At 40.4% G+C, this 24,809-nt stretch overlaps 1 long non-coding RNA gene and 1 pseudogene across 1 annotated transcript in view; one reads left to right on the top strand and one right to left on the bottom strand.

The window, feature by feature from the left end:
• LOC103884645 overlaps window positions 1–11,948 on the top strand; it is a 34,354-nt gene extending 22,406 nt beyond the window's left edge. Inside the window, exons 3-4 of the long non-coding RNA XR_647321.4 lie at window positions 8,266–8,565; window positions 10,635–11,948. This is a non-coding gene — a long non-coding RNA (uncharacterized LOC103884645). The remainder of the gene's footprint in view (window positions 1–8,265; window positions 8,566–10,634) is intronic.
• Window positions 11,949–16,369: 4,421 nt separating this feature from the next.
• Window positions 16,370–18,793, bottom strand: LOC108585820 (annotated as a pseudogene).
• Window positions 18,794–24,809: the final 6,016 nt, after the last annotated feature.

Raw genomic sequence — 24,809 nt, 5'->3', positions numbered from 1 at the left:
ACCAGTTATTGGATTTAGGGCCCTCCCTAATCCAGGATAATCACCTCTCAAGATCCTGAATTACATCTATAAAGATCCTAAGATCACATTCATAAGCAGTGGGGGCTGGGACTTTGACATATCTTTCTGGAGGGATACAATTTCTCTCACTGTAATAGAATTAATGGAAGCCAACGGTTGGCTAGATGGGGGAAGGGGGCTGAAGGCAAAGGATAAATCAGGACAATATCCATGTTTTCTACTTGAGCAACTGGATGATGCTACCACTCACTAAAATAAGTAACACTGGCGGAGAATCAAGTTTGGAGATGGAAGAGGGCATCTTTATTTTGAGGTGCTTGTGGAAACCAAGGTGGATATCAAGTAGACACTAGGTCAAATAAGTCACGAGCTTAGTACAGAGAAATGTGAGCTGGGCATCCAGGTTTGGGTGGTAACTAAAGCGATGGATGTGGTAAGATTGCCAAGGAAGAATCTGGAGAACATGAAGAACTTGTATCAATGCTGTGATACACAAAATTTGAGGGAGGGACAGGAAAAGTAGCAATCAGGGAAGTAAGATAAAAAAAAAACATGAGAGTAGTATCTTGGAAGAGCTCAGGAAAGAAACTGTTTAAAGCAGGAGTGAACAGTTTCTATGGGTTTGGAGAAACTAGAATAAAAGAGAAGTGAGGCAATGCAAAGAGTATAAATAAATATTTCAAAAATTTGTTAAGAGCAGGAGAGACAGAGACTGGCAGCTGGCAGGGGATGCCCAGAGAGAATTTTCTTTTTTAATTTAAAATGGGAGAGATGTGTGCTTGCCAGAAAACAGAAAATGTAGCTGGGGAGAATCGAACGTAGAAGATAGGCAATATTAAGGAATGCTGAGGAGGCAGGACACAGGGGAGACATTATAATCTCAGACAGGAAGAAAAACATCTCTTCTACTTAAAAGGAGTGGGGGGGGGGAAGGATGGCTGTGGAAGCAGGTAAGTTTGCTCACTTACTTATTCAATGAATATTTTTGAATGCCTGGCAGATGTAAATGCTGATGAGGACAAAGTGAAGCATAAGGAGAGAAATGAAACTGCCTTGCATGTGGGTATCTGACATTTAAAATGAGGACTACCTATAGCGTCAGCCTTTCGTGATGTGTAGACTATAATGCCAGAAACTTGGAAGGCATTAAAGATCTAGAAAGAGCATTCCAGGCAGAGGGAACAACAGATGTAAAGGCCCCGAGGCAGGAGTATTCTTGGCACCATCAAAGAACAGGAAGGAGGGCTGGGCACGGTGGCTCCCGCCTGTAATCCCAACACTTTGGGAGGCTGAGGCAGGCAGATCACCTGAGGTGAGGAGTCCAAGACCAGCCGGGCCAACATGGTGAAACCCCATCTCTGCTAAAAATACAAAAAATTAGCCGGGTGTGGTGGCGGGTGCCTGTAATCCCAGTTACTTGGGTGGCTGAGGCACGAGAATTGCTTGAACCCGGAAGGCAGAGGTTGCAGTGAGCCAAGATCACACCATTGCACCCTAGCCTGGGCAACAAGAGCAAAACTCCATCTCAATAAATAAAGAAATAAAATAAAAATAAATAAATAAATAAATAAATAAATAAATAACAGCAAGGAGGCCAGTGCTGCTGGAGCAGAGTAAGGTAGCAGGAGAGAGGTTTGAAGTCAGAATGATAGACTGGGGTCAAATCACATAGATCTAGTAGGATTTGGTAAGGACTTCAGATATTTAGTCTAAAAGTGACAGGCAGCTCTTGGAAGGTTTTGAGCAGAGAAGTGACATGATCTAATTTATAAAAGAATAACTTTGGCTGCTATGTGAACAATAAATGGGAAGCAGCAAGAGTGGAAGTTGGGAGTCCAATTAGGAAGTGATTACAGTTGTATGAAAAATGATGATGGCCTGGACCAGGGAGGTGGTCCAGGGAGGAGCAGGAAATCACTGAGTTACGAATCTAGTCTGAAAGCAGAGCTCACAGTATGTATTGAGAGATCGAAAGTGGGGTATGAAAGAAAAAAGCAGACAGCCGCAAATACCTCAGATAGAACACTGGCTAAGACAGAAATGGTTCCTCCAAAGAAATCCTAGCCCATGTGGTTAAGTATATAACAAGGGAGAAGGGAAGGAAATGTGTATTTGCTCGATGCCTCTATGTCCTAGTTTTATGTGTCATCCCATTAAATCGTCTCCACCACCTTTGGTGATATTATTATCCTTAATTTTATATAATAAAAGTAATTAAAATTTAATGTAAGTTTCCTCATTACAGCTAACATGTGAATTTTAACTCAAGACTGTCTAACAGTTAAGCTCTTTTTACTAACACTGTTCTCCAAAAAATGTAGCTGAAGAATAGGAAATAACACTTATAATACTAGTACAAATAAAAAGATTTATTTTGAAGCAAACTAATAATTGAATAAAAGCACCTTTAATTAGACAATGATACAATAGTACGTATTCATTTTGGGACCAGTTCTGAATGAGACTTTTGGGGTCTTCAAGGGTTTCACAGGCTAACTGCACTCGTTATTTCAGATTTCTAATTTCCCTTTCAAATGGCAGATTTATCCCTAGTACAACTTTTACACTTATTGACATTGATGCCATTTGTTTTTTCTTTTGTAAACTGAGGTAATATATAACATATCATCTTTACCATTTTAAGTGTACAGTTCAGTGGTAATAAATATATCCTTTTTCCCCCTTCATCTCCTACTCCATCCCCTCCTTTCTGGCCTCTGGTAACCACTAATGTACTCTATGTCATCATGAAATCCACATTTTTAGCTGCCATGTATGACTGAAAACATGCAATATTTGTCTTTATGTACTTGGCTTATTTAACATAGTAGTCTCCAGTACCATCCATGTTGCTGCAAATGAGAAGGTTTCACTATTTTTTATGGCCGATTAGCATTTCATTGTGCGTATATACCACACTTTATCCATTCATCCATTGATGGGCACTTAGGTTGATTCTGTATCTTGGCTGTTATGAACAATGCTGCAATAAACATGGGAGTGCGGATATCTTTTTGATACATGGATTTTCTTTCTTTTGGATATATACTCAGTAGTGGAATTGCTGGATCATATGGTAATTCATTTTTAGTTTTTTGAAGAACCTCCACACTGTTCTTCATAGTGGTTGTACTAGTTTACATTTCTACCAACAGTGTACAAGGGTTCTCTTTTCTCCACATCCTCACTAGCATCTGTATTATCTGTTTTTCTAATACAAGTCATTTTAACTGGGGTGAAATAACATGTTGTTTTAATTTGAATTTCTCTAATGATTAGTGATATTGAGCATTTTTTCATATACCTGTTGGCCATTTTTATGTCGTCCTTTGAGAAAAGTCTGTTCGGATCTTTTGTCCACTTTTTTTTTTTTCTCATAAGATGGAGTCTCGCTCTGTCACCAGGCCAGAGTGCAGTGGCGCAATCTTGGCTCACTGCAACCTCTGCCTCCTGGGTTCAAGTGATTCTCCTGCCTCAGTTTCCCAAGTAGCTGGGACAACAGGTGCATGCCACCATGCCCAGCTAATTTTTTTTTGTATTTTTAGTAGAGATGGGGTTTCACCATGTTGGCCAGGATGGTCTTGATCTCTTGACCTTGTGATCTGCCTGCCTTGGCCTCCCAAAGTGCTGGGATTATAGGTGTGAGCCACCGCACCCAGTCTGCCCACTTTTTAAATTATTTGGTTTTTGTTGTTTGATTTTGGCTTAAATTGTTTGGTCTCTTTATTCTGGTCATTAATTCCTTGTCAGATGGATACTTTGAAAATGTTTTCTCCCATTCTGTGGGTTGTCTCCCTAACTCTGTTGAGTGTTTCCTTTGCTGTGCAGAAACTTTTTAGCTTAATGTAATCTCATTTGTCTGTTTTTGCTTTGTTGTCTGTGCTTTTGAGGTCTTATACAAAACAAAATCTTTTGCCCAGACCAAGGTTCTGGAGCACTTCCCCAATGTGTTCTTCTAGTTTCGTAGTTTCAGGTCTTAGATTTAAGACTTTAATCCATTTTGATTTGATTTTTGTGTATGGTGAGAGAGAGGAATCTTGTTTCATTCTTCTGCATATAGTTATCTAGCTTTCCCCCACACCATTTATTGAAAAGACCATCCTTTCCTCATTGTATGTTCTTGGCACCTTTGTTAAAGATGAGTTGGTATATCCAGATTATCTATTCTGTTTCATTGGTCTATGTGCCTATTTTTTTTAATGCCAGTACCAAGTTGTTTTAGGTATCAGAGCTTTGTAGTAAATTTTGAAGTCTGGTAGTGTGATGCTTCCAGCTTTGTTCTTTCTGCTCAGGGTTGCTTTGGCTATTTGGGGCTTTTATGGTTCCATATATATTTTAGAATGATGCCCTTTGTGTTTGATCCACAAAAAGGGAGACATCCAGAGCCGAAGAGTTTTCCCTGAGAATTTTGTCAAGAGCTAGAAGAGAAAGGGGAAGAAGTACATGAACAACTGCATATGGTGATATACACTCTTAACTCTGCTATACAGATACTTAAGGGGTGGGAGGAAGGAGGGTTATAGTGTGGAGCCGGGAACCCAAGGAAGCCTATCCATAGTTCCATATCACTGATGTAAGATTCTTAGTATATGGACACTTGAACAATTCAATATATTAATAAGTCTAAGTTTCTACCTGGACAAGGATCTTGGGGTAAGGAGCTGGGGGTATTTTCTTTCCTTTTATGTTGTGGGAAGTCAGGGACCCTGGAGAGAGGGACTGGCTGGAGCCACGGCAGAGGAACATAAATTGTGAAGATTTCATGGGCATTTATCAGTTCCCAAATACTTTTATAATTTCTGACGCCTGTCTTACTTTAATATCTTAATTCTGTTATCTTCACAAGCTGAGGATGTACGTCACCTCAGGACCACTATGATAACTGTGTTAACTGTACAAATTGATTATAAAACATGTGTGTTTGAACAATATGAAATCAGTGCACCTTGAAAAAGAACAGAATAACAGCAATTTTTAGGGAACAAGGTAAGACAACCACAAGGTTTGACTGCCAGTGGGGTTGGGCAAAAAGAGCCATATTTTTCTTCTTGCAGAGAGCCTATAAATGGACGTGCAAGTAGGAGAGATATCACTAATTATTTTCCTAGCAAGGAATATTAATATTAAGACCCTGGGAAAAGAATGCATTCCTGGGGTGAGGTCTATAAACGGCCACTCTGGGAGTGTCTGTCTTATACGGTTGAGATAAGGATTGAAATATGCCCTGGTCTCCTGCAGTACCCTCAGGCTTACTGAGATTGGGAAACTCCATCCTGGTAAATTGTTGGTCAGACCACTTCTCTGCTCTCAAACCCGTTTTTTGTTAAGATGTTGATCAAGACAATACATGCACTGCTGAACACAGACCCTTATCAGGAGTTCTGCTTTGCCCTTGTCCTGTTTCCTCAGAAGCATGTGATCTTTGTTCTGCTTTTTGCCCTTTGAAGCATGTGATCTTTGTACCTACTCCCTGTTTGTACACCCCCTCCCCTTTTGAAATCCTTAACAAAAACTTGCCGGTTTTGAGGCTTGGGTGGGCATCATGGTCCTACCGATATGTGATGTCACGCCTGGCGGCCCAGCTGTAAAATTCCTCTCTTTATATTCTTTCTCTTTATTTCTCAGCTGGCCAACAGTTATGGAAAATAGAACCTACACTGAAATATTGGGGGCGGGTTCCCTGATACTTACACTTCTCTCAGTAAATGTTTATACTGTCTTTACTGTCTTTTCCTTCCCTCCCTCCCTCTCCTTCCTTCCTTCCTTCCAGACAAGGGTCTTGGGGTATTTTGTTTCCTTATACTTCTCTCAGTAAATCAATCTTTCCTTCCTTCCTTTTTTTTTGAGACAGTCTCGCTCTATCCCCTGGCTCCCTGGCTGGAGTGCAGTGGTGCGATCTCGGCTCACTGCAACTTCCACCTCCTGGGTTCAAGTGATTCTCATGCCTCAGCCTCCCAAGTAGCTGGGATTACTTTAGTGGAGATGGGGTTTTGCCAGGCTGGCCTTGAACTCCTGACCTCAGGTGATCCACCTGCCTTGGTCTCCCAAAGTGCTGGGATTACAGGCATAAGCCACCACACCTGGCCTATACTGTCTTTTCATCCATGAGAAACATAACACAAAGACTGGGCATATGCTAAGAGTTGCCACCAAAATACTGAAGAAAGGGACAAGGAAAGGGAAAGGGCACTTAGTGGAAGGGGCAGGGGCAATTAATGGACTAAGAAGGTATAGTACAGAAGGTTCAGGAGAGGGAGGTAAAACTCAGAATGACTGGCTGTATCCCAAGTATACAGCCTTGGGTAAGTTGCTTACTTTTTCTGAGCCTCAGGATCCTCATCTGGTAAGTAGGGATAAGTGAGAGTAAAAATAGGACCAACCTCATAGGCTCCTGTGACAATAAAATGATGTAATTCATTTGAAGTACTTAGCAAAACGGCTCTACAAATGTTTGCTACTATCATTAAGTTTCACTAACAGTGCAACTTTAGACAAGTGGCTTAAAGTCTTTCCCCTTTATTTCTTCAGCTACAAAATGATGGATACAACCAGGTGATACTGAAGATTTCTTTATAACTTTATATAATTATGATGCTATGTGCGTTGTACTCAAGGTGGTAGAAATTAGAAACCTCCCTTGGTTGCCACCAGGTGGCAGTAATGAGGAGTTTAAGTACCATCCCATTTTGGGGAAAGCTTATTTTTTTCAGTGTACAGATGCAGAACTATTGTTAACATTTTGACATATCATCTCCCATCTAGGTTTTTTCTTCACAGGTATATGCCAATTTTTATTTTACAAAAATGTGGACACTATTAGACATCTGTTTTGTAAACAGCTTTTTAAAAAACATAATATATGGCAATCACCTTCCATATCAATTAATGTAGTTCTACAACATCATGCTTAAGAGCCCTGAGGTATTCCACAGGAATGTGTTTAAACTATACTTTGTTAAAACCATCCTCTACTTGTCAAACAATCAATGTTTTTAATTGGTTTGGCATTATAACATTATAGACAATGTTTCAATAAAACATCTTTGCCATATACTATCTAGTTATTTCTCAGGGAAATGTTCCAGAAGTGGAATGTCTGGGCAGAAGGTATGTACTTAAAAAAAAAACTTTTAATATATACCACCCATTTGTCTTTTCCTATATAGGGTTTTGTATCTAATAGAGCAAGGTCCCTTATCAATGCCTTTATTCAAAATATGAATTGACTATTCTGAAGCATTTATTCTTCATGGTGAAATTTACAATCATTTTGTCAAATTTGCCCCTTCCTTTCCTCCAAAAATTCCACTGGAATTTTTATTGATATTGTGTCCAATTTATAGATTAACTTGAAGAGAGTTTACATTATTACAATATTGTGTCTTTCCATCCAGCAGCATGGTACTCTCCTCCATTCATCCATTTCCTCTGTCGGTAAAATTTGGGTGTTATTTACCATTTAGTTTACTTCTGAATATTTTATATTTTTTATTACTATTACTGGGTTGGTTTTTGTTTTGTTTTGTTTTTTGTTTTGTTTTGTTTTGAGACAGGGTCTCACTCTGTAGTCCAGGCTGGAGTGCAGTGGCGCAAAGTCGACTCACTGCAACCTTTGCCACCCAAGTTCAAGTGATTCTCCTGCCTCAGCCTCCCAAGTAGCTGGGATTACAGGCGCATGCCACTACACCCAGCTAATTTTTGTATTTTTAGTAGAGACGGGGTTTCACCTTGATTGCCAGGCTGATCTTGAGCTCCTGACCTCAGATGTTCTGCCCGCCTCAGCCTCCCAAAGTGCTGGGATTACAGGCATGAGCCACCATGCCCAGCAGAATGACTGATTTTTTAATTGGTCACATTACTAGACTTGCTTAATGGTTCTAATATTCTTCAGTTTATCTATTCATCCTCTCTACAAATATTTATTGAGTGTGTACAATGTGCCAAATGCTATTCTAGGTCCTGGAAATAGCAGTAAAAAATCTGTTCTCCAGGTCTTTATATCCTACTGAGAGGAAATACTAAACAGAGAAATATATGAAAGGTGGTGATAAGTGCTAAGGAAGTGGTGGTGGGGAAAAGCATAGAAAGAAAGATGGAAAGTGACCAGGAAAGATACTCTTTCAGATAGTGTATTAAAATAGGCTCCCTCTGATGAGCTGAAGTTTGAGGAGACACCTAAAGTGATGTTGCTTTTCTTGGGTTTTCCTGGTAGATATTTATTTATATCACTATGCTCTTTCCCAGTCACAGCAGGATTTCCAAGCTCCTGGAGATTGCCTGTCCCGTGGCAGCAATACCAAAGACTTAAGACTGTAAAGAAAGCCTCTAAAATTCCCAGTGTTCCTGGATTTAAATAACACATCCAGAGTTCCTCCCAGTCGTCACAACTCCAACTGGATTTTAGAGGCACACAGAGCTGAGTGTGATCCTGGTAAATCTACCCCCGACCACATCACAATATCCACCTGCTTTATCAACTGCCTAAGAGAACAATTCCAAGAGATTATAATAACCACAAACTGCTTAAAAGAACAATCCCAAGAGGTATAACGAGACCTTCTTTTTAAAAAAAATAGAAATAACCCTGTCATACCTCATTTGCCTATTTGCATCTTTTAAAGTCCATTGTATAGAATTGTGACACCATCATGCTTTCCTCTAATCTAGCCTAATTTCCCATTCCTTTCTTTTTTTTTGAGACAGAGTCTTGCTCTGTTGCCCACGCTGGAGTGCAGTGGTGCAATCTTGCCTCACTGCAACCTCTTCCTCCCGGGTTCAAGCAATTCTCCTGCCTCAGCCTCCCAAGTAGCTGGGATTACAGGCATGAGCCACCACACCCAGCTAATTTTTGTATTTTAGTAGAGATGGGGTTTCACCATGTTGGCCAGGCTGGTCTTGAACTCCTCACCTCAGTTGATCTGCCTGACTCGACCTCCCAAGGTTCTGGGATTACAGGCATGAGCCCCTGTGCCCAGCCTCCCCCTCCTCTTAATCTGTGTTGACCCTTCCATTGTATTGTCATCAGTCAAATTCCCTAATCCTTAATACCTTTTCTAAACATTCCTTTCATTTTCTTACTCTAACCAAAACCTAACCATCTCCTAATAATGTTGCTTTCCCTACAATACTCTCAAATTTTGTCTGCTTTTAAAAATTACTCAACCCACTTACCAAAGGAGCCTAGAGATGAGGTAGGTGTCCTGCTTATTTCCCACTGTCAATTCCAGACCTTTTTTCTCCTTTGAAAATTCCAGTTTCCTTGACCATATCCCATTCTCCTTTTTTTGTACAGTCATCTATTGTCCTCCTGGTCTTTCACCCTCATCGCAGAAGGGCTTCTTGGCATGCAGTGTCTTGTTTTCCTTTCCACTGCTACTGCTGTCATTATTCTTTTTTTTTTTGAGATGGAGTCTCGCTCTGTCACACAGGCTGGAGTGCAGTGTTGCGGTCTCAACTCACTGCAAGCTCCACCTCCTGGGCTCAAGCGATTCTCTTGCCTCAGTCTCCCAAGTAGCTGGGACTACAGGCACCTGCCACCACGCCCAGCTAATTTTTTGTATTTTTAGTGGAGACAGAGTTTCACCATTTTAGCCAGGGTGGTCTCGATCTCCTGACCTTGTGATCTGCCCGCCTTGGCCTCCTGAAGTGCTAGGATTACAGGCGTGAGCCACCGTGACTGGCCAGATGTCATTATATTTAACTCTAACAATTCATCTATTACCTTAGCTATGGCTGGTGCTACGTGATTTGCCCTGCCTGCTTCTTCACCTTTACATCCTGCCGCTCTCCCGTTAAGTCAGAAACTGTGAAGTGTCTTAGATTTTGTCCCTCTTGCAAGCTAATAGGTTAGCTTGCCACAGTTTCATATACACATACTGCCAGAAGACACCAGACCACTGGGCCATAAAAGATTTGTTGCTGAAAGCACAAAGCATTTGCAACACCTGGTGTCATTTCCCCATGCCCCATTTTCCATAAGGCAACAGATGTTTCCCGTGCAGTGGGTTGCATCACAGGAGAAGAATCTTAAATTCAGAAGACTCCAAGCTTTTATCAAAGTTGCTGGTGACCTATCCATTCCTCTCATTCAGGAGAGAAATTATTCATTATCTTGAAATGTAAGTGAATTTCCTTTGGGAGGAGGAAGAAGGCCCCTCTAGGTTTATTACCCAGGAATTTAATACACACTGGGGTTTGGGAAGTAGATATGAATATCATTATGCACTTTTTCACCTAGAGAAGACTAGTCTGAACTTGTAGCAGGAACCTACCCAGCTTGACTGCCTGCTAAAACAAAAATATCAACATTCTTAATAGGATTTAAATAAGATCCAGCATCTCAAAACAGAATATTCAAAATATCCATAATACAGTACAGTCCAAAATTACAAAGCATACAAAAAAAAAAAAAAAAAAAAAAAAACAGGAAAATCTCAATTCATATAGGGAAAAAAAGGACAATGCTGAGATAACACATTATAAAATTATCTGATGAAGGTTTTAAAGCAACTGTTAATATTTGTTAGGAGACTATTCTTCATAGGTCTCTTACATTTCTACATGTGTTCTAGGCAAAGGCATTAACAGCTTTTTCTCTGACCTATCTTTTTTAGCTGTTTGTATAGCAAACATCCTTGGAAGATAGAATGTCTTCCTTTGGGAACAAGGACAGATGTTTTTTCCTTCCAGGATTAAAAAGAAGATAATGTCTCTCTCCAGGACAAGGCTGGGCAGGTTTGCTGGCCCTTTATCAAAGACTGGTGTTTCCCACAGAGTTCTTCTATAACAAATCCCACAACATATACAGGTATCAACAGGCCTCACAGCATCACTGTGTAGGAACTGAGGCTCAGAAAACTGGGTTAAATGGTGATACTCTGCCTCCTGCTACTCGTGTGGGTAATAAACTGTCCTTTATCTCTGACCCAGAGTCTCGTGTCTTCTGTCACTATTCATGAAATTGTGGCAGCCTAACTTGTTAACTTGCAAGTAAGGTAAAATCTCAGACCCTCCGAAGTTCTTGACTTTGTTATAACAATTCTCCTACAAGCAATCACAAGCATTTTTGAAGCCAATATAAAAAACAGAAAGTATCAGCAAAGAAATAGAAGACATAAAGAAGAATCAAATGGATATTTCAGAACTGAAAAATACAATAGCCAACATTTAAAAAAAAATTCACTAGATGGTTTCAATAGCAAGGTAAACATGACAGAGTCAATTAACTTGTAAATAGATCAATAAAAATTAACCAATCTTAACAGCAGAGAGAAAAAAGATTTGAAAAAACAATGAGTAGAATCTCAGAGACCTCTCGGATACTGACAAAATGCGCTGAAAAATTTAGAATAATGGAAGAAAAGGTCTCAAATTTGGCAAAAGACAAATCTACAGATTCAAGAAGTTCAACAAACCCCAAACAGGATGAACACATAAATTTATACCCAAACACATCATAATCAAAATGCTGAAAAATGAAGACACAGAAGAAAACCTTGGAAGCAGCTAGAGAAATTGAAAGTACTACCTACACACAAACAATGTGAATCACAGCAAATCTCTCAGCAGGATCCACGCAAACCACAGAAGTGATACAATAATTTTAAAGCTCTGAAAGTGTCAACACAGAATACCACATCTAGTGAAAATATTCATCAGGAATTGAGATGAAATAATGGCATTCTCATATGAAGGCAAACTACAAGAATTCATTTCTAGCAGAGCTGTTCTAAAAGAATTGCTAAAGAAAATTCTTCAGACAAAGGGAAATGATACCAGAAGGAAAGCTCAAACATCAGGAATGAATGAAGAGCACCAGAAATGGTAAATATCTGTGTAAAAACAGTAGTCTATTCTCCTATTTTTTTTAAACTTATACTTTAAGTTCTGGGATACATGTGCAGAACGTGCAGGTTTGTTACATAGGTATACACATGCCATGGTGGTTTGCTGCACCCATCAACCCGTCATCTACATTGTTTCTCCTAATGCTATCCCTCCCCTAGTCCCCCATCCCCCAACAGGCCCCGATGTGTGATGTTCCCCTTCCCGTGTCCATACATTCTCATTGTTCAGCTCCCACTTATGAGTGAGAACATGTGGTGTTTGGTTTTCTGTTCCTGTGTTAGTTTGCTAGAATGATGGTTTCCAGCTTCATCCATGTCCCTGCAAAGGACATGAACTCATCCATTTTTATGGCTGCATAGCATTCCATGGTGTATATGTGCCACATTTTCTTTATCCAGTCTATCACTGACAGGTACTAAGTTCTTTAAAAATATATTTGATGGTTGAAAATAAAAACTGTACCATTGTCTGATGGGGTTTTCAACATATGTAGATGTAATTCATGACAACTCTAACGTAAGGGGTAGAGGATAAGTGGACCTGTATGGTAGTAAAGTTTCTACATTCTACTTAAAATTGGGGGAAAGACATTCTAAGCAGATTCAAAAAGCTAAATATGTATATTTGCATTATGTGAAACTCATTTTTGCCTCAAGGTCTTTTCAGTTGCTTTGCCTTTTGTCTGAAAAAATGTTCCCCTCAACTAATGTCTCCCTCAACTAATTCATGTGTCCGCATAAATGGCACCTCTTCAAGGAAGGTTCCCTTAACCACCCTCATAAAATAACCACCTCTTCCCATCAGATTCTACCTTTATATTTGATTTTATTTTCTTCATTCATTTATCATTATCCAAAACTTGACATTTTTGTTAATTTATCTTCCCACTAGCATGCAGGTGATGGTCTCCCTGTTCACTTCTGTATTCCCAGATCCTAGACCAACGCACTGGTTTTTGTTTGCTTAACCTATCAAGAACTGAGAAAGCTGCATAGAAATTTGCCACCTCCTGTAGTTCTAAGATTTTTTGCTGTATACAGCTTAAGTCCATTTTATTAGTTACAAACCGGATTAGAATTATTCTGTTTTACTGGTGAATTCAACCTTTTATCAGTAGGTAATGACCTTTTTATTCTAATAATCTTTTTTCTCTTAAAATCTTTTTTCTGGGCCGGGCACGGTGGCTCAAGCCTGTAATCCCAGCACTTTGGGAGGTCGAGACGGGCGGATCACAAGGTCAGGAGATCGAGACCATTCTGGCTAACACGGTGAAACCCCATCTCTACTAAAAAAATACAAAAAACTAGCCGGGTGTGGTGGCGGCGCCTGTAGTCCCAGCTACTCGGGAGGCTGAGGCAGGAGACTGGCGTGAACCCGGGAGGCAGAGCTTGCAGTGAGCTGAGATCCGGCCACTGCACTCCAGCCTGGGCGACAGAGCGAGACTCTGTCTCAAAAAAAAAAAAAAAAAAAAAAAAAAAAATCTTTTTTCTGATATTAATATATGTATGTGAATTCTTTGTATTAAGATCTGCCTAGTATATGTTTTTCTATCTCTTCTACTGTTTTGCCTGTATGTTTTCAGATTCTTGTATATGTCATACAGCTAGATTTTTCTTTTCAGTCTGACAAACTCTGTCTTTTAATTGGTAAATGTCATACATTTATGTTTATTGTGATTCTTGATATTGTTGGATTTGTTTATACACCTTACTTGTTTGTTTATATTTGCCTTGCTTTCTCTGAGCTACTATTTTTATAGCCCCAATGTTTTTGTTTTTGTTTTTTTTTGAGATGGAGTCTCGCTCTGTCGCCCAGGCTGGAGTGTAGTGGCGCGATCTCCACTCACTGCAAGCTCTGCCTCCCAGGTTCATGCCATTCTCCTGCCTCAGCGTCCCCAGTAGCTGGGACTACAGGCGCCCGCCACCACCCCTGGCTAATTTTTTGTATTTTTAGTAGAGACAGGGTTTCACCATGTTAGCCAGGATGGTCTCGATCTCCTGACCTCGTAATCTGCCTGCCTCGACCTCCCAAAGTGCTGGGATCACAGGCGTAAGCCACTGCGCCCGGCCTGTTTTTGCATTTTTAAAAAAACTGATTTTATGGTTAGATTTTTAAAATTCCATTTATTCCTTTTTTTACAACTGTCCCTGCACTTTATAAGTGTCTAACTTAACAAAATGTAAAGGCAAACATATCTTAACCTTCCTTCCAAACGAAGCAATGATCTTAGAATAATTTTAATTACATTGACCCCTCCCCAAATGCCTACATGCTATTGTTATTGAAGGCATTAGTTCAAAACTTCACAAATCAGACCTCGTTTTTCTAGACTGATTAATGTTTGTTTGGACTGACAAGCTTGTTCACCATTTTATTCACTCACCATTCTGTTTTGTACTTCAGACCATTCTTCTATGATAATTTCCTTTTTTAAAGCTCTGATTTAACAAAGCACTTATATTCCAGGTTTGGTTCTAAGTGCTTTATTTTATATTAGTTCATTTAATCCTCATAACAATTCCATGAAGTAAATACAATTATTGTCAAAATTTTACAAGTGAGAAAAAACAAAAACAAAAACCTGAAGCACAGAGGTGTTAACTAACTTTTCCAGTGTTCCACAGCTAGCAAATGGTAGAACAGGGATTCACACCTATGGAGTCTCCAAAGTGCATATTCTTAACTCCTGTAAAATACTATCTCTCAACTACAGCCACACATCACTTAATGACGGGATACATTCTGAGAAAGGTGAAATGTGTCCTTAAGTGATTTCATCATTGTGCAAACCACAGAGTGTACTTACACAAACCTAGATGGTATAGCCTACTACACATGGCATAGCCTACTGCTCCTAGGCTACAAACCTGTATAGCATATTACTGTACTGAATAGGCAACTGTAATACAAGAGTAAGTATTTATATCTAAACATAAAAAAGGTCCAGTAAAAATACGGTATTACAGGCTGAGTATCCCTAATCCTAAATGCTCAGGACAAGAAAATTTTGTTTTTGAATTTTTTTTTTTATTTTGGAATATTTGCATGATACTTGGTGTTGAACATCCCTAACCTGAAAATCCAAAGAAATGCTCCAAAGAACATTTCCTTTGAGTATCATGTTGGTACTCAAAAAGTTTCGAATTTTGAAGTATTTTGGATTTTGGATTGTTGGATTAGCAATACTCAGCCAATATAATCTTACGGGACCACCATTGTATACATGGTCTATTATAGATCAAAACTTTGTCATGCAGTGCATGACTATGTGTCATTTAGGAGTTTCATGCATATCTCTGAGCTAAACTCTCAATTATCACTTATCTTTAAATGTCTCTATTTCACTCTTGTTCTTAAAAGGTAGTCTGGGCAAGTACATAATTCTAGTTGACCATTATCTTTCGGCACTTGAAAGATATTATTCCATTAACTTCTGGTTTCCATTGATGCTGATAATAAATTCACTGTTATTTTCACTGCTGTTCTTTTGCAAGTGATCTGCCCTTTCTAGCTGCTTGTAAGATCTTATGAGTTCTGCCATTTCTTTATACAATATGTCATATATTTCTGTTTATGTATCCTGCTTTCATTATGCTGTGATTCCTAGATCTGTTAATTCATTTTTTTTCATCATTTTTGCAAAAATCACAGCACTATTTATCTAAATGATACCTCTCATTAGGACACTTCTTACCAGTGGGAGGTAAAGGGCAGGGATTGACTAGTAAGGGGCATCAGGGAACTTTCTGAAGAGCAGTACTTTTTTTTTTTTTTGATAGTTTGTGTTACACAGGTGTATGCACTTGTAAAAACTGACCAAATGTTGCACTTAAGATCTGTGCATTTTATTATATGCACATTTTAAATACAAAAAAGCTATAAAACAATATTGAATACTAATGATGAACACAGTAAAATGTTTAGTGGTGATGTCTACAACTTACTCTGAAATGCATACAAAATAGGATTGATGGATGGATAAGTGGATACCTATATGATATAGTAAATATAACAAAATGTTCTAGAATTAATTGGTAAATGTAAAAGTTCACTCTATAATGCTTTCAACTTTTCTGTATGTTTGAACAATTTCACAAAATATTGGGGGGCAGGGAATATTGCCTCTTCTTTTTTCCTCCTTTTCTTTCTGAGATTTCAATTAGTCATATGTGTGACTTTCTTATCCAAGCTTCCATCTCTTAATATTGTTTTCATATTTTTACTTCCTTGTCTCTCCTTAGTATACTCTGGGTAATTTTAAAAGATATCTTCTCATTTATTTTTTAAGAGACAAGGTCTCACTCTGTCGCCCAAGCTGGAATAATCATAGCACTCTGGCATAATCATAGCACTCTGAAGCCTCAAACTCCTGGGTTCAAGTCATGCTCTGCTTTAGCCTTTTGATAAGCTAGGACTACAGGCATGCACTACCATGCCCAGCTAATTTTAAAATTTTTTTGGTAGAGACAGGGTCTCACCATGTTGTCCAAGTTGGTCTCGAACTCCTAGCCTCAAGTGATCATCTTACCTTGGCCTCCCAAAGTGCTGGGATTATAGGCATGAGCCACCGCAGTGGCTTCATTTATTCTCTCTTCATCTGTATCAAATTTGCTCTTTAACCTTTCCATTGAGCTTTGTTATTCTAACAATTATATTTTATATTTCTAGAGCATCTCCCCATCTCCCACCTACCTTCCAACCTGTCTGTTCATTCCTGGTAATCTCTTGCTCATCTTTATAACATCCTTTACCTTTTAAAACATTTGGAACACAGAAATTCTATACTTTTCATATCTGTCAATTCCACTACCTATAGTCCTTGGAGCTGCACATCTATTGAAGGTTATTTCTGCAGACACTCATAGCAGTTTGGCTTTTCAGTATATTTTTCTCTGTGTGCTACAGCTTGAATAGCTTCTATTGCTATGCTTCAAGGTCACCAATTTTTCTTCTACATTAAATTTGCTTTAAACTCCTACAGTGATTTAAATTTTTTTCAGATATTACATAAGTCTAAAAATTACATTTTTCATATCTTCAACTTTTCTTATGTTCATGTTTTCTTATAAATTCTTAGTTATATTAGTAATAGCTGTTTTAATGGCTTTTTTTTTCCCGCTAATTCTATGATCGCTGTCATTTCTGATCCTGTTTCTATTGACTGATTTTTCTTCTGGTATGGATCACATTTTGTTGAATCTTCATGTGTCTAGTAATTTTTTATTGTATAGTGGTAACTGTTACATTGCTTAGTATCTTGATGTTGTGAGGTTGTTTCCTTCTTTTACACAGTGTTGAATCCTGTTTTGGCAGGCAGTTTTTTGTTTTTTTTTTGAAACAGAAGTCATTCCTGGTGACATGCTGGATGCCACAGATGGTGGCATTCTGCCTCATGTATGTCTTGAGCAGTGTGTGCACCTTCTCAGCTTTCCAGAAGGTCGGGTGGGTCAGTAGGTCCATGATATAGGTCCCCATTGTGTCAGGTCCCTGCTGCCCATGAGCTCGTCACAGATCCAGCTATGACTGGGGCTCAGCAGGCTACCTGAGTAGATGCAGGTGTCGCAGATCATCACCACTCCTGCGTAGTGCTTCGAAATTGGTTGGTTCACGTGCACACAAAGGCAGGCAGGAAATGCAGCACGTTCCCCACCAGGCTCATCAGCTGCAGGCAGTAGCACAAGGCCATCACCATCCAAAAGGCATCCACTGATGTTGCTGTGTTCTTGCAAACCACATTCTTCCCAATACCCTAATGGACTGTGTATTAGTCCATTCTCACACTGCTATAAAGAAATACCCGAGACTGGGTTATTTATTTTTTCAAGATGGAGTCTCGCTCTGTCGCCCAGGCTGGAGTGCAGTGGCATGATCTCGGCTCACTGCAACCTCTGCCTCCCTAGTTCAAGCGGTTCTCCTGCCTCAGCCTCCCAAGTAGCTGGGACTACAGGTGTGCGCCACCACGCCTGGCTAATTTTTGTATTTTTAGAAGAGATGGGGTTTCACGATTATTAGTCAGGCTGGTCTTGAACTCCTGACCTCGTGATCCACCCGCCTCGGCCTCCCAAAGTGCTGGGATTACAGGCATGAGCCACCGCACCTGGCCCAAGACTGGGTAATTTATAAAGGAAAGAAGTTTACTTGACTCACAGTTCCACGTGGCTGGGGAGGGCTCAGGAAACTTACAATCATGGCCAGAAGGTGAAGGGGAAGCAAGGACCTTCTTCACTTGGTGGCAGGAGAGAGAAGTGCAAGCAGGGGAAATGCCAGAAGCTTATAAAACCATCAGATCTCATGAGAATTTACTATCATGAGAGCAGCATGGGAGAAACAGCCCCTATGATCCAATCACCTCCTACTGGGTCCCTCCTTCCACACATGTGGATTATGGGGATTATCATTCAAGGTGAGATGTGGGTGGGGACAGGGACCCAAACCATATCATACCAAGATGGATTCTGTTCACACAGGCTCAGGAGGGGAACTCATCTGGCCAGCTTGCAGCAGAAACAATCGTAGACACAGACAATAAATCTAGAGCCTTGACATATATCTGCTGGGTGAGTGGAGGGGAGATGCTGATGCACACCAGATCCATATCTTGGTGCAGCAAGATGTCATTGGTCCGGCTGACACAGAAGCAGCAAGCTGCTTTGCCTCCTCCTCAGTCTTTCCCCAAAGGGTCTCACCAGTGAACCCTTCTGCCCTCAGCAGCGAGAGCAGAACCCGGGGGGAGCTGCCAGTCCCAAACAGGCCCACTCGTGAAGGCATCTTCATCCTGGTCTCTCTCTTCACCAATTCATCTCCTCACAAGAACCTCCTGCATGGCTATGACCTTCCCAATGTTCTGGTCAAATATGGCTTCTGGCACACTGGCATCACCCACCCTGTATTGCACTGGAGACCATGGGTCCGGATGGGTCTCCATGGCCACCCATCTGCCTTCAGGGAGGCTGGTGGGGATGCGAGAGCCCGGAATCCAGCGTGCCACCACCGGGAATATGCAGCCTGGTTTCTAAAGAATGGGAAGCTGTGGAAAGGGTGCTACTTATTTTTGTATGTTGATTTGTATCCTGCAACTTTATGGGATTTATCAGTTCTAATACTTTTCTTGTGGCATCTTTAGGTTTTTCCAAACGTAAAATCATATTGTCAGCAAACAACAATAATTTGACTTCTTCCTTTCCAATTTGGATGCCTTTTCTTTCTCTTGTGTGATTGCTCTATCTAGGATATACAGTACTGTGCTGAATAACAGTGGTCACAGTGGGCATCCACATTGTGTTCCAGATCTTAGAAGAAAGCCTTTCAGTTTTTCCCCATTCAATATGACACCAGCTATGGGTCTGTCATATATGGCATTTATTATGTTATGATCCTTCTATACCCAGTTATTTGAGGGTTTTTATCATGAAGGGATATTGAATTTTATAAAATGATTTTTCAGCATCAATCGAAATGACCATATGGTTTTGTCCTTCATTCTGTTGATATGATGTTATCGTATTATCACACTGGCTGATTTGCATTTGTTGAAACACCCTTGCATCCCAGGGATAAATCCCACTTGATCATGATAAATGATCTTTTTAATGTGTTGTTGAATATGGTTTGCTAGTATTTTATTGAGGACTTTTGCAAAAATGTTCATCAGGGATATTGGCCTGTAGTTTTCTTTTTTTGATTCATCTTTGTCTGATTCTGCTATCAGAGTAATACTGGCCTCATAGAATGAGTTTGGGAGTATTCCCTCCTCCTCTATTTTTTGGAATACTTTGAGAAGGATTGGTAATAGTTCTTCTTTAAATCTTTGGTAAAATTCGGCAGTGAAGCCATCAGGTCCCAGGTTTTTTTGTTTTTTGTTTTTTTTTTTCTGAGGCAGAGTCTCTCTCGCCCAGGCTGGAGTGCAGGGCCTGATGTCAGCTCACTGCAACGTCCCCCTCCTGGGTTCAAGCAATTCTCCCGCCTCAGCCTCCCAAGTAGCTGGGATTACAGGTGCCTGCCACCACACCTCGCTAATTTTTTGTGTTTTTAGTAGAGATGGGGTTTCACCATGTTGGCCAGGCTGGTCTTGAACTCCTGACTTCAGGTGATCAACCCGCCTCCACCTCCCAAAGTGTTGGGATTACAGGCGTGAGCCACTGCACCCAGCTTGATCGATTCATTTTTATTGTTCTACTTAAGATATGAGTCATTTACACACCACAATTACAGTTATAATATTCTGTATTTTTCTGTGTATTTACTGTCACAGTGAGATTTGTACCTTCAGATGATTTCTTATTGCTTGTTTAACATCATTTTCTATCAAATTGAACTCCTTTTGGCATTTCTTGTAAGAAAGGTCTAGTGTTGATGAAATCCCTCAGCTTTTGTCTGTCTGGAAAAGTATTTCTCCTTCATGTTTGAAGGACATTTTTGCTAGATATACTATTTGAGGGTAAAAGTTTTTTCCTTCAGCATTTGAAATATGTCATGCCATTCTCTTCTGGCCTATAAGGTTTCCACTCAAAAGTCTGTTGCCAGACCTACTGGAGTTCCATTGTATGTGGTTGTTTGTTTTTCTTTGAGACAGTCTCACTCTGTCACCCAGACTGTGGTAGAGTGGCACGATCTTGGCTCACTGCAACCTTTGTTTCCCATGTTCAAATGATTCTCATGCCTCAGCCTCCTGAGTAGCTGGAATTACAGGCACACACCACCATGCCTGGCTAATTTTTGTATTTTTAGGAGAGACAGGGTTTTGCCATGTTGGCCACGCTGGTCTTGAACTCCTGACCTCAAGCAATCCACTTGGTCTCAGCCTCCCAAAGTGCTCAATTACAGGTGTCAGCCACCATTCCTGGCCTCCATTGTATGTTGTTTCTTTTCTCTTGCTGCTTTTAGGATCCCTTTTTTATTCTTGACCTTTGGGAGTTTGATTATTAAATGCCATGAGGTAGTCTTCTTTGGGTTAAATGGGCTTAGTGTTCTATAACCATCTTGTACTTGAATATTGATATATATATTTTTTGAGACAGAGTCTTACTCTGTCGCCCAGGCTGAAGTGCAGTGGCGTGAGCTCAGCTCACTGCAACCTCTGCCTCCCGGGTTTAAGCGATTCTCCTGCCTCAGGCTCCCGAATAGTTGGGATTACAGGTGCACGCCACCACACCTGGCTAATTTTTGTATTTTTAGTAGAGATGGGGTTTCACCATGTTGGCCAGGCTGGTCTTGAACTCCTGAGCTTGGGCAATCTGCCTGCCTTGGCCTCCCAAAGTGCTGGGATTACAGGCATGAACCACCACGCCCGGCCTGAATATTGGTATCTTTTTGAAGTTTGGGCTGGTGTCTCACTATGTCACATGTCCCCCAAATCCACTGGTTCCAAGCCCAGCACAGCATTAGAACTTTCTAGGCCGGGTGCAGTGGCTCACGCCTGTAATCCCAGCACTTTGGGAGGGCGAGGCAGGTAGATCACAAGGTCAGGAGTCCAACACCAGCCTGACCAAGATGGTGCAACCCCATCTCTACTAAAAATACAAAAATTAACTGGGTGTGGTGGTGGGCACTTGTAATCCCAGCTACTCTGGAGGCTGAGGCAGAGAACTGCTTGAACCCAGGAGGTGGAGGTTGCAGTGAGCCGAGATCGTGCCACTGCACTCCAGCCCGGGTGACAGAGCAAGACTCTATTTCAAAAATAAAAAATAGAAACAAACAAACAAACAAAAAACTTTCTAGGAGGTGCAGTCCTTGTAGTCTAGACTGTCTTTCAGGTTTATTTAGAACTGTAGGGCATGTTAGCCCATGGTGGCAAAGCTTGCTGAAACTCATGTTCCGACCTCTGGGATGGGCAAATTCCTTCTGGCTAGGGCTGGTCTAAATGCTCCCTCTGTGGGTGCTGGCTGAGTTCTGCCCAGTGTTGTTCTCAACTGCAACAGGGGAGCACTAAATTCCAACACAGTCCCACAATCACTGCGCTCTCCCTCCTTCAAGTGCAGAGTCTCTCTGTGTGCCATGTGGCCACTGCCGGGGGCTGGGGGAGGGGAGGTGTTAGCAATTCAAGACTGTCTTTCCTACCCTCCTCAGTGCCTCTTTCAGTCACATGAAGTTAAAACCAGGTACTACGAGTGCTCACCTGACTTTTGGTTCTTATGAAGGTGCTTTTTTTTAAACTTTTTTTTTTTTTTTTTTTTTTTTGAGACAGGGTCTTGCTCTGCCACCCAGGCTGGAGTGCAGTGGCCGGATCTCAGCTCACTGCAAGCTCCGCCTCCCGGGTTCACGCCATTCTCCTGCCTCAGCCTCCCCAGTAGCTGGGACTACAGGCGCCCGCCACCTCGCCCGGCTAGTGTTTTGTATTTTTTAGTAGAGACGGGGTTTCACCGGGTTCGCCAGGATGGTCTCGATCTCCTGACCTTGTGATCCGCCCGTCTCGGCCTCCCAAAGTGCTGGGATTACAGGCTTGAGCCACCGCGCCCGGCCTGAAGGTGCTTTTTAATATAGAAAGTGGTTAAATTTGGTGTCCCTGTCAGGAGACACCTCCACAATTGGAGGCTTCCATTTAGCTGTCTTGCTTTGCCTCCTCCATTTTTGTTGTTGTTTTTTTAGACAGACTCTCACCCCGGTTGGAGTGCAGTGGCACAAAAGTGGCTCACTGCAGTCTTGACCTCTGGGACTCAAGTGATTCTCCCACCTCAGCCTCCTGAGTAGTTGGGACTACATGCGTGCACCACCGTGCTCAACTCATTTGTGTTTTTAATTTTTTTGTAGAGATGATGTCTTACTATGTTGCCCAAGCTGGTCTCAATGTCCTGGGCTCAAGGGATCCTCTGGCCTCAGCCTCCCAAAAGTACTTGGATTACAGGCATGACCTGTTACTGTTTATGAACTGTGTGCTCTTTACAATTTTCTCTTTGCAAGAATTTATTCTTTAACCCACAATTACTACAACCACTGTCAGTCATAGATTTGCCAGAAATTAGGTAAATATTTTACTTGTTTTTATTAATCTTTCTTAAATGTACATGTAGCTTGCATTTATTTCAGTGTTTAAAGCTGGAGATGTTTGGGGTCTTTCTTTAGGACTTTGATGATGTTTTTGTGACCAAAAACATGCTGTAGGAACTTAATTCTTGTTTATAGAAATTAGTCTTTTTTTTTTTTTTTTTTTTTTTTTTTGAGACAGAGTCTTCCTCTGTTGGCCAGGCTAGAGCACAGTGGCTTAACCTCAGTTCACTGCAATCTCTACCTCCTGGGCTCAAGTGATCCTTCTACCTTCTACCTCAGCCTCCCAAGCAGCTAGGACTACAGGCTTTCTTTTTTTTTTTTTTTGGTAGAGATGTGTCTCACTCTATTGCCCAGGCTGGTCTTGAGCTCCTGAGCTCAAGTGAACCTCCCATCTTATCCTCCCAAAGGGCTGGGATTACAGGTGTGAGGCAGTGTGCCTGGCAAGCCTATGGCAAAATTGGCTTCCTGATACACCATTTTACTTAAAGCGACAGTTTCCAAGTACCTATCAACATTAAGTGATGACTTAAACTCTATAATCCTTTAACTATACTGCTGAATTCCGTATGCAAGTACCTTTCAGAGGATTTTTGCATCAGTCTTCATAAGGGATATTGGTCGGTAGTTTTCCTGTAGTACCTTTACTAGCCTTGGTATTAGGTTAAGGCAGGCCTCATAGAATGTGTTAAGAGTATGCGCTCATCTTCAATTTTTGGGAAGTCTGAAATGATTGATGCAGTTCTTCTTTAAATGCTTGGGAGAATTCATCAGTGAAGCCATCAGGTTTAGGGCTTTTCTTTGACATGAGATGTTTGATTACTGATTGAATCTCTTTAGTAGTTACAAATCTACTCATATTTTTTATTTCTTCATGGTTTAGCCGGGTAAGTTTAGTGTTTCTAGGAATTTCTCCATTTCACTGGGGTTATCCAATTTGTTGGCACACAATTGCTGATTGTACTCCCCTATAACCCTTTTCATTTCTGTGGAAATGGTAGTAATGTCCTCATTTTCATTTCTGATTTGTCTCCTTTGTCATGAGTAGATCTAGCTAAAGATCTGCAAAGTTTTTTGATTTTTGAATAACCAACTTTTGGTTTCATTTTGATTTTTCTGTATTATTTTTCTAGTCTCCATTTATATCTATTCTAGTCTTTACTACTTCCTTTCTACTGCTAGCTCTGGGTTTAGTTTGCTCTTCCTTTTCAGTTCCTTAAATTGGAAAGTCAGATTGGTGATTTGATATTTGTCTTATTTTTTAAAATTATTTTTAATTTTGCTTTCTTCAGAACACACTCATTTTTTAATGTAAGAATTTATAGCTAGAAACTTTCCTCTTGGCACTGCTTTTGCTGTGTCTCCTAAGTTTTGGTATGCTGTGTTTTCATTTTCACTTGTCTTTATACGTATTTTATTATTTGTCTTGTGGTTTCTTTTTTGATCTAATGGTTAAGAGTGTGTTAATTTCCACGATTTTTAAAATTTTCCAGTTTTCTTTTTGTTTTTGATTTCTAACTTCATCCCATTGCGGTCAAAGAAGATACTTTGCTGTCTTTTAAAATCAATTCAGACTTCATTTATGACCTCTCTTGGAATTTATCCTATGTATACTTGAGAAGAATGTGTATTTCATTGTTGGGTGGACTGTTCTGTGTATGTTAGATCTATTTGGTTTATTGTGGTTTATTGTGGTTTATTGTGTTGTGAAAGTCCTCTATTTCCTTGCTTAGATTTTGATGGTTCTGTCCACTATTGAAATTGGGATATTAAAGTCTCCAACTATTAATATAGAACTGTACTTTTCCCTTCAATTCTGTCAATTTTTGTTTCATATATGTTGATGGTTTGTCATTAGGAGCATAAATGTTTACAACTGTTATACCTTCGTGCTGTATTGAACCTTTTACGTTTTTTATTTTTCTAAGACAGGATTGTGCTCTGTCACCCAGGCTGAAGTG

This window comes from Papio anubis, chromosome 3, assembly GCF_008728515.1.
Source record: "Papio anubis isolate 15944 chromosome 3, Panubis1.0, whole genome shotgun sequence".
NCBI classification, from domain to species: domain Eukaryota; kingdom Metazoa; phylum Chordata; class Mammalia; order Primates; family Cercopithecidae; genus Papio; species Papio anubis.
This window is presented reverse-complemented; position numbering and strand designations above follow the sequence as displayed.